At 41.8% G+C, this 11,134-nt stretch overlaps 1 long non-coding RNA gene across 1 annotated transcript; it reads right to left on the bottom strand.

Moving 5' to 3' along the window:
• Window positions 1-225: 225 nt before the first annotated feature.
• On the bottom strand, window positions 226-6,199 carry LOC123596947. The gene is made up of 3 exons (XR_006711891.1): window positions 5,777-6,199; window positions 1,343-1,530; window positions 226-1,024 (listed from the first exon to the last, which is right to left on the bottom strand). It is a non-coding gene; the product is annotated as an uncharacterized LOC123596947 (long non-coding RNA).
• Between the last annotated feature and the right edge of the window lie 4,935 nt (window positions 6,200-11,134).

Consider the following 11,134-nt stretch of genomic DNA (forward strand, 5'->3'; position numbering starts at 1 on the left):
ATTCATAATTCATCTTTCTCTCTCTTTTCCTGAGAGTATCTGGTAGTATAATGTAAATAAGCAAATGAGTAAACGCACAGGCTTTTTTTTTTTCCATTCACATATGTAACATTAGGACTGAAAAATAACTTCTTCAGTGGTTACTTCAACCCTTTACTACTGTCCCAGCTATGAGATACCTAATTCTTTGTCTTAAAGCTGGGAATCGATTTAAGAATGGTGGCCTTTGCAATAGATTCTACAGTAAATGGTGTTGTAAGTGCAATCATAGAAAGCATAGATCCAAGGTTATTTCAACACTCTGCTTCTGATTTAGAAGTATACTAGTATATTTGAAGTCTACGTTCTTAGCAAAACATCAGTTGCTTTTCCAGTATTAAGTTCATGTCGGATAGCCCCAAATTATACATTGTCATATGTTTGGAAGGTCTATATTCAGCTTTTTGGTTCAACCACATAAATATCCATGGGTTCTCTGTGCATTCAGTTGTGAACATCAATTATTTAATAGACCTGGAACATGAGAAGTAGGAAAGAAAATCCTTGAGCTCATATATCTGACAATATTTCATTATGGTCAACCTCATTTGAATGCTAGCGTTAGGGAACAAACACTTGGTTTATAACTTTACCATGAGTTGATTGTTGAAAGTGATATTTTGTACATCACCACAAATGTGGGGGTCTTGATGGGACCCATAGGGTGAAACATGGGACTTTTAAGACTGGAGTTTTAATCAGGAGAACCACAGCACAGCAAGCCCATTGTTTTGGCACTTGGCACTCCAAAGTTCGGAAAAACACATAAGTAGTATAACAGAAAGGCAGAATGAGGAGGAGGAGAAAATCAAAGAAACCTTGGGGCACCTGGGTGGTTCAGTCAGTTACACGTTGGAATCTTGGTCATGATAGTATGGTTCATGAGCTTGAGACCCACTTTAGGCTTTGTACTGGCAACACGGAGCCTGCTGGGGTTCTCTCTCTCCCTCTCTCTCTGCCACTCCCCTGCTCATGCTCTCTCTCTCTCTCAAAATAAATAAACACATAAAAAACTTTTCTTTAAATCAAAGAAATCTTACTAAATAATTTGCTTTCCCTGATTATTCTCAAAGAATGCCTGGATTCCTCTCCATTAACATTCTTGTCCTTAACCACCAGCACCCTGAATCATTTTTTTTCTCAGGTGGATTTTGAACTGTAGGTATTCTAGAGTCAGGGAGAGTTTTACTGTTCTTAAACTTGTGGTCCTGATAAGGAAGGAGCCAGGAGAGACCAGGGTCCCAGGTGACAAAAGCAGATCAGTCAACCACACAGGATCTTACTTGTCCAAAAGTAGCTGTACCTTATTCGTGACTTCATCTTTCCAGCCCATATACTTTCCTACAATCCAAGGACAGAACGGAAGTCATCAGGGCAAAGAGCCACTCCCTTTCCTGGAGAAAATGACTCCCCATCAGACCATGTGGTCTCTCATGGCACCCAAAGCCTGGTGACTCAGTTCCATCTGCATCACCTTCATTATCTCCTGCTCTGCAAAATTCAAAAAGACGACCACAGTCCATTAATGGTAAGCAGAAAAATCCTCTAACTGGTGATGAAATAGTGGTGCCTCCAGATGATCATTTTCAAAAAGAACGTAATAATAAAAAAAAAGATTGAGAGTAAACCGATGCAAGAATATGGTAAACTGAAGAAATTAATTAGGAATAAACGTTTGGAAAAAGCATTATCTGATGAAAAAGTGCTATTAGGCGTCAAATATTAATAAGAAAAAAATAAGTAAGTGATTTCTAACTATTTTATGATGGTGATTCACTCAAATTTAAATAATCCAAGGAGAGATGGTGATGAAAGGATGCTTTCCAAGAAAATGTTCATTTAACAAAATGCAAATTGTTTATATTTTTATATTCTAAGATAGGAAACATAGAATAATATCTTCTAGAACAGTTTTGCTCTGAGCAGTGTGTTTTGGAACAGAGATTGTATATGATGAGTAATATGACCTTTTATACCCTATTATCTGCCTCATTTGAAGTTCAACAGATGTATTACTACAATTACATATTTCCAACTAAAATACCAGTTCTGGGAAAAATTACCATATTCATTACGAAACCTTCCCACTTTCTAATTTCTATTGTCTGGAAAGGTCTGAGCCTCCTGCATTTTAGTGTAGCCTGGAGTTTTGAGCCATTGGACCCACTCTTTAAAGCAGGTAGGATTTCAGTAGGCTGCCCAGGGCTTTCTGCTTGAGCTGCATTTCCAAACAGTCCACACACACATCACACCTTAATTTTTGATGATTTCCCTACTCTTTCATTTTGAACCCCACTCCTCACATTGGCCTTCATGTTTATCTCTGCCTTCCTAACCATGACCTTGGTGCTGTGTTGTCTCAGTGAGTCGGTCAAGAAGCTTAAGTATAAGTAACAGAAATAACTGGCTGGTTTCAGTGGGGAAATAAAAAATTAAGGGTCTAATGACTAGCTCCCTGAATCTCTAGGAAGTCTGAAAGCCTCAATAGAATGTAGTGAAGTCTAATAACTAAAATCATGGTGGTAAGTGAGTCTGGTGGAGACAACTCTGCTGTTCCCCTTAGGTGGTAGGAGTCACTGTTAGAAACTAGTAACACCACGGGCATTGGGCACAGGATGCTTCTGTTAGAGGTCTCTGTGATTGAGCTTACACACAATTCCTATCATGGCCATCAAAGCCATGTCATATCACCCATTCAAGAAGCATCAGGGTGGCTGGGCAAAGAGACTTCATACCATCATAACATGGGGCATCTTGACCATTTAACTTTTTTTTATTTCCCCAAGGCTGACATGCCTACTCCCCCTACTAAGTGCCCAACATACCAACAGAAGGAGCCAACCCTGGGTCCCAGTGTGGCACTCTTCCTGTCCAATAGGACAGGACTAAGGCACAAGGAGTTAAACTAGTTTCCGGTCTTTTCCAACCCCATTTTTCTTTTCCCTCAGTTTTTTTTTTTTAATTTTTCTTTATCCTATTTTATTTCTTTTCTATACCAATTACTTAATCAGGTCTGCTGGGAAGCAATGTGGCAGGCTTCAGCTTCTGTAACTTAATCAAGACAGCGAACCCACCAGACCTTTCATGAGGATTTCATTTCAAGGGATATTCCCGCCATCACACAGCTCTTCTGCTAGAGCAGCACTAATGAATTGTAGTCTTGGAATCTTGTTTCTTCTTGGCAGACTTTGCGTTTAAAGGTGATAAACCTGTGCATTTTATTACCCCAATCCCCATGGTGGCAGCAAAACCTTGGAAGTACTGGTTAAAAGAGATTTATGGATTTCCTGAAAGACTACATCTGGTTTTCTAGATTGACTTTTTTTTCTATAGATCAATTTTACAGTATCAACATACAATCCATACATGTGTATAATTGATGAGCCAAGAAAACAGAGAGGCAACAAGAGAGAAGTGGATAATCTCAAATCAACTGTATTCGTCAGACTTTCAGCTGCAAGTGACAGAAACCCAATTCAAAGGAGCTTAAGCAAAAACAGGAATTTGTTGACCTTCCTAAATGGAAATAATATGGATGAAAGGCCTGTCTTGCCCCAAGGACTCCAATGTTATCACCAGCTTGTCCTCTGCCTTGGGATTTTGCTGTCCTCTGTGGCTGGCTTCAGGCCCTCATAATGGGGACTGGCTTCTTATGTGTGATGCGGATATTGGGGGAAACATGGCCACAGGCAGCCTTAGGTTTACATCATCCCAGCTTAACTCCTCTGCAACAAAAGGAGAAACCTTGGTTTTTCCCAGAATCCGTCTAGAAAATCCTCGGGGAAGTACTGACTGGTTTGGCCTAGATCACATGCTCATCTCTTATCACTACGGTCAGGGTAATTTTGACTTGCCAAACCTAGGTCATGTTCTTTTATTTGTGATCAAGGAATGGGGTAGTATAATTGGAAGCCTCCCTAAAACTACCTAAAGAGGAAAAGGGTGGTTATCTACTAGAAGCAGGAAGCAGTTCCACAGATAGGAAGTGATAGATACTGACCCAATGAAAAACAAGATGTCTACTCAGTAGGGTGCTGATAGAAGTTCAAGCTCTCTCACCAAACCCTCCACCCCACCCCGAGTTGGAGCATTTGCTGGTTTCTGTAAAGTGAATACTGCGACCATGGCAAATTTCAAACTGCCCATGTGACATCACGGAACGAATGAAGAGTTGGGAAGATAAACACAGTAGTCTACCATTTTACAGTGTTTTCTCGACACAGATACGAGAGAAGTACATAACCTCAAGGGCACAGAGCATAGTAGAATGCAGGAATTGGAGATAATGAGTTTGAATGTTCACTACTTTTGTTTTTAGATATAATTTGTTTAATTGCAAGTTTATTTAAGTTAATTTTTAATAATTGCCGTGTTCAACAACTGGTTCACAGATTTCCTGAAAAATTAAGAAGTAGCCACACAGCTGGCTCCAGCACGCCACATGGATTTAAAACAAAATTAGTCAAAATATGATATAAAATAAATCAGGGGTGCTTGGGTGGCTCAGTCGGTTAAGCATCCGACTTCGGCTCAGGTCATGATCTCATGGTTTTTGAGTTCAAGCCCCGCCTCGGGCTCTGTGCTGACAGCTCAGAGCCTGGAGCCTGCTCCAGATTCTGTGTCTCCTTCTCTCTCTGCCCCTCCTCTGCTCTCATTCCCTCTCTCTCTCTCTCTCTCTCTCTGTCAAAAATAAATAGAAATTAAAAAAAAAAAAACTTAAAATTACCATACATATACTGAGGCAGCCACAACGGGAAGAAGGAATTGGCTCCTCTTTTCAAAATAAGTTCAGGTAACTGCAAGTTCAGGATGCATGAGAGCTCTTGTTTCCTGCCCATAACCACCCTGGAAGGGTCTGCATCTACAACCTCATCTCTGCCCACGTTTGACCCTGAGGTACGAGAACATAGGTAAATATCAGAGTTACATTATGAAGGGAGGAGAGGACCTGGCTACAAAAAACATCTACCTCGATTTCCTGCCTTCTATCAAATCACAGTCAGCCCCAAATTCGCTCAGTTACATGGTCTAGGGTATTTAATTTCAATCAATATACATAACAGATACTCCACAAGATAACCCTAGAGCTTAGTCCGTCCTTCCTTCCTTCCTTCCTTCCTTCCCTCCCTTCCTTTCCCTTCCCTTCCCTTCTCTTCCCTTCCTTTCCCTTCCCTCCTCTCCCTTCCCCTTCCCTTCCCTTCCCCTTCCCTTCCCTTCCCTTCCCTTCCCTTCCCTTCCCCTCCCTCCCTCCCTCTTTCCCTCCCTCCCTTCCTTCCTTCCTTCCCTTCCCTTCCCTTCCATTCCCTCCCTTCCTTCCTCCCTTCCTTCCTTCCTTCCTTCCTTCCTTCCTTCCTTCCTTCCCTTCATCCCCCCCCCACCTGCCTTCCCTCCAGACTTCTTGATAGCCTACTGTGTGCCCAGCCCTGTTCCAGAGATGGAGTCTAATTACAGTGTATAAATATAAAATGTCACCTTAATGGACCTGATGAACACATATACATATATTTCTCATACAATACATCAGAACATGATGCTATTATTAACAGTATTATGTATCCTATAATTCTCACCATCTGTAGGATGTGTATTTCTTAGTGCACAGATGGCTTATCTTGAATTATCCATAAATTTCCTTTAAAGCAAGAAGAACCAGTTTCCTATTTTGGGTGGCATGGCTGAATTTTAAATCCCTTCGTCAGAAATTATTACACATTGGCAAAGACATCTGGTCATTTACCTGGTAAATATAGGACTCCCCACAAAGTCCAGCTTGACGCATGACCGCATATGCCAGATTTGCCAAAATAGGCCCTGCAAAACCGTGAGACAGCTGCTGACCTGCTCAATTCCTCTCACTTCCTTTATCTTCTAACTTCTTCTGCTCCTTCCTATTTATGCAAAAGCCACATTCTTCCCTGGCCTCACAGCCGCCTACATCCGCGCTTGCTTGCTTCATTTATTTATAAATAAGTGTTGTAGTTTTGTTTTTGTTTTTGTTGCTTTTACATGATATTCTTCAATGCTACTCGAACCTCAAGTTACTCCGATTTCTGTAATCATTCTCCTGCCATGCATTCTCGCTCCTGATTGCTGAACAGACCAGTGGAGAAGCAGTATATTCTGGGCTTGGGCTTAAGCACTACAGCCCAGCATGAACACAAAAAAGACACTAGCCTAAGAGGGAAATCTACCAGAGGCAAGTTGTAATTTCTCTGTGTGTTTCTAAAATCTAAAAGTAAAACAAAGAAGTTACAAATCTCTCTCAAAAATCTGCCCCCAGAGAGCACCATTTCTGGACCTACTGCAGCTAAAGCGTTTGTTAGCTCAAGAGCTCGTCTAGAATTCCCATCTTTTGCAGGGAAATCAGGACAGCAAAAATACCCAAATTTCCCAAGATCCAGATCCCAAGTTCTAAATGCCCTCAGGTCTTTACTAGGAGCGAGGTTTGGGGGGGTCTGACCCCTGCCCCAGGGCAAAAAGTCATACCTTTATAAACAGATACACCCTTTTTTTGTATGTGTATTTTTATTTTATGCGCATCTTCACAAAAGATTGGCAGTCAGTGAAACCAGTTTGATCCGGTAAAACCAAAAGGCACATTTGTTATCAAGGAAAAATGGCTAGCAAACTGAACCTCCAAGGCCTATCATGCAATCAATAGCTCCCTACCTTTTCTTCCTTTCATATTTTCAGTTTATAGCAGCAATAAATACATTGGTGCGTGAAATTTACTGGAGTCTAATGACCAGCTGGCATTTCTGACCAGAAGCTGAACAGGGCAACCTCAACCCTTCCCTGCTATCATCAACCCAGATAATGTTTCGAGCTTTGGTTATTAGTCCCCAAATGACATTTAATTATATTTCTAATTGGAGGTCTCATGGCTCTTCTTCTAAATTGAGGTGTGCTCCGTGAAGTCTTGTAAAATGATTTAAAAATCCACGAAGCAGTTGAAGAGCATGGATCCATGCTTTTGGTTTATCTCCGTGGGTAACAGAAATCACTTATCTTCTATCTCTTTTTCCTAATTCTTTCCCTTCCAAAAGAGGCAATAACTGAACTCTGTTCTTCACTGCAGAGCCCAAGTTGTACCAGAAAAAAACATCACTTGGTAAAAGGTATTTTCTACAGAGATAGTCAAGTGTGTACTCAGCACATGCACGACAAAATGTTGCTGCTTATTGTGAATCCTGTTACGGATTCTATCAAGCTGAGAATGAAGAGTCTGACATATGGCTGTTATTTATCGGTGCTAATCATATTATAGCTTGTTTTTCTTATTATTCATTTGTTCATTACTTCTTTTTAATAGTTACTTTTTTACATTTATTTATTTATTTAGAGGGAGGGAGGAACAGAGGGTGGGGGGAGGGGGAGAGAGACAGAGAGAAAGAGAGAGAGAATCCCAAGCAGTCTTCACTCTGTCAGCGCAGAGCCCGACCCGGGGCTCGATCCCATGAACTGTGAGATCATGACCTGAGCCAAAACCAAGAGCTGGATGCTTACCCAACTGAGCCACCCAGGTGCCCCTTTAATAACTACTTCTTAAGGGTTGTGATGGCCATTTCTTATTCCTCTAAAATTGTTCTTATGCAATTTTTTTTGTGTATTTCATATTTTGCACTCTTTTAAATGGAAGAATATAAGGCAAAAATGGACCCTTAGGGTCTTTTCATTTCATATCTCAGCTTCAGAAACACAAAATTATTTATATGTAGTGCTCTACTTTCCAATGTATGTTTTCTCTATAAAGTCCATTGCAAAAAGAGAATGTTCCCTCTTTCTCGGTGAATCTCTAAGTGAATCTCTAAGTCTGGCATTTAAGTAGTCACTCAAATACTTGCTGAATGACATTTGCATATGGAGATCATATTTTCTGACCACGTTGGCCTGTTACGTGTTGGGTTGTGACGTCATACCAGTCAGGGTAATCAGTGCAAGCTTTTAAATCATTTCTTAGTTTTACATTGTATTTGTTCTATTGCATATGAATTTTAAGAGAAACAAGGCAAAGGCAGGAAATGAAATGAAATGATCCCACCTAAAATACTGTGAAATTCAGAGCATGTGGTTTCCATGGGAGGCAATTTACACTTCAACCAGCGAGCCTTCACAATCAATAATAGGAAAATCTGTACCCCCCGGATAGCTTTTTACCTTACTCTGCATACAACATTCAAAAGATTTTTCACCGCTCACTCTGATGTTGGGCAGGCCTCCGTTTCCTCCATCTGTAAAATGGGGCTTAACCATCCAACCCTGTTCCACAGGGTTGTTGGAAAGATAAAGTAAAACGGAGCATCTGGCTCTTTCTTCCCGGGCCAGGAGCAGGGTAACGACTCCCCACGAAGCGGCCAGTGTTTTTGCTTCTCCCTCCTCCTCCTCCCTGCCCTGCAAGCCCTCCCTTCCGTGATGCGGCGTGATCAGCAATCGTGGCAGGCCATGCTGTCCCAGGGGCTGATGAGACGGGTTCCCCTGCATCTCTGGTTGGAGGCAAGAACGGCAGATGATTTGCTGTAAAACAGAAAGCTAATGATCTCAAATCCAGAGAGGAAGGTTTCATTTTACCCGCAGCAATACCTGGGCAATTTCACGTGCCTTGAAAGTGTACACCTTCTAACGGAATCTCCAAGTAGATGTTTTTTGCTTCACTGTTATAAAAGAATGTGAGGGCCTAATTAGCCTGGGGAATTCAGGAATATTGCAGCAACACGGTTTGCTCCTGTTTGCTCCGGCCTCTGTGCCTGCCGTCACACAGACAAGATTTGGGCGGCATCCGCCTATAGAGATGGCAATATCTGGCTTCCCACTTTGACGGCTTTGCTGACAGTTTACAAAGCCAAGCAGCCCAGAGGAGCAAAACGGGAAAGATTATTTGAATCTGCTTCTGTGATCAGTAGAGACTTCACAAGAAGAAGGGCATAGTGTCCTTTCCGGATTTCACATAAGCATTCAGGCAGGTACGCCCGGAGAGGGACGCATAATTGCCTCGTGGCCTTGTCACATCCCTGTTGTCTCTGCTCTGACTGCTTTGGTCTTTCAGTTTAAGAAAAATGAGGTTTAACGCTTTCCCTGTAAATCAGTAGAGTGACCCAGTGTCCCTGAGGGGCCGAGCAAAGGTGGGATTAAATTGTAACCCAGAGGCGATACAGAATAAACCAAAAGGAAAATTTACAGTAGCAATTTTGTTCCATGCTAGGATGATTATACTCACGTGTTCTGCAAAAATGGCCATTGTGCTGCCCAAATTATAATCTACTTTTTGTCTAAATCAACAATTAGGCCATCAAATGACCGACCGGCTCTTATTGATTTGAATTGAGTAATCAACCACTTGCCACATAAGTTACTTTTCTTCTCCAAAGAGCCACAGTGTTAGAGACCTGGTCATAGTGAGATGTCAGAGGCCAGAAAATAGACTTTGGCTCTTTAGTCAAGTCTCGTTTTCCTGAGATACAGGAGGCTGTGGAGGGTAGTGCAAAGCTTGTGATTTGAGCTCCCACATCTGGGTTCGAGATCTGTGTTTACTTATCAATGTGTGGTTGATTTTAAGTATGCTGCTTACATTCACTGGGTCTCTGGGTCTTTGTGCGGAAAGTGAGAGAGATGACGATCTTACTACCAACATCCAAGACAGTACTGAAGATAAACGAAGTGTAGAGAGCAAAACTGGATTTGAAGGTAGAAAGCCAATGGTTATGGATGTTGTTATTGGAAGTAAAAATTGGACTGTAACCGATTCCAATAAGTATTTGTTAAACAGCTTTTAACAACAGTCTTTGAACTTAGACAAATAAGACTATGAATCTTAATTCTATCATTAACCAGCTGAATGACACTGGGTTAAGTAACCTGGATTCTCTAGGCCTCTGCTTCCTCATCTGTAAAGTGGGGCAATAATAGTGACCCCACCAGGCTGTGGGGGTTGGAAGAAGTTCGTGTATCAAGAAACTGGCCTAGAGGCACCTGGGTGGCTCAGTCAGTTGAGCGTCTGGCTCTTGATTTTGGCTCAGATCATGATCCCGGGGTCATAGGATCAGCCCCTCATCGGGGTCCATGCAGAGCATGGAGCGTGCTTAAGGTTCTCTCTCTCTCTCTGCCCCTCAACCACACACATGCACAAGCACACACTCTCGAAAGAGAGAAAGAAAGAACGAAAGAAAGAAAGAGGAAAAGAAAGGAAGGAACGAACGAAGGAACGAAGGAAGAAGGGAAGGAAGGAAAGAAGGAAGAGAGAAAGAATCTGGACTAAAGTCAGTTCCTTTTTCCTGTCACCTAAATGATAGTGGTGTGGGCACATGGGACAAAGCCAGTAATCAAAGAAGAGTTATCTTATAAACATGAAAGGAACAGAGAGACTTCTGCCCATCCAGCCTCGGAAATATCATTTTCCTTCTTCTTCTTGACCCTCTCTTATAGCAAAAATCTAACTTCTTGTCCTGGACAATCACGACTGAGCCAAAATTTAAACCATAAGGCTGAACCAACAGTGGCAAGTTAGAGAACTTCAAAATGCCTACCAAACACTAGTAAGATCTATGTAGGCCTAATTCCGTGAGTAATTGTAGGACATAAGTAGAAACTTAAGCCCACTAAAAATGGGTTTGCTATTTCCAATAGATATTATTGACTCTGGTGTGAGATGCTATGGGAACAAGATCAGTTTCTTTTATTTGCACATCATCCTCTGTTTTGTTTAATGTATGTTCAGGCTTTAGGGGTGCTTGGGTGGCTCAGTCGGTTGAGCGTCCAACTTCGGCTCAGGTCACGATCTCGCAGTTCGTGAGTTCAAGCCCCGCGTCGGGCTCTGTGCTGGCCGCTCAGAGCCTGGAGCCTGCTTCAGATTCTGTGTCTCCCTCTCTCTGCCCCTTCCCTGCTCATGCTTTATCTCTCTCTATCTCTTAAAAGTGAATAAAAGTTAAAAAAAAATTTAATGTATGTTCAGGCTTTGGGAAGAAAAAGAGTTTTTATCTAGCTTTGCTCTCTGATGTGTGAATGCAAAGGCTGTACCAGTGCTAGACCCCAGATTCAATTTCTGAGTTCATTCACATTTACTCCTAATAAATTTAGCTAATTAGATTACTTGTGCTGTTTT

The sequence above is a fragment of the Leopardus geoffroyi genome, chromosome C1, assembly GCF_018350155.1.
Source record: "Leopardus geoffroyi isolate Oge1 chromosome C1, O.geoffroyi_Oge1_pat1.0, whole genome shotgun sequence".
NCBI lineage: Eukaryota > Metazoa > Chordata > Mammalia > Carnivora > Felidae > Leopardus > Leopardus geoffroyi.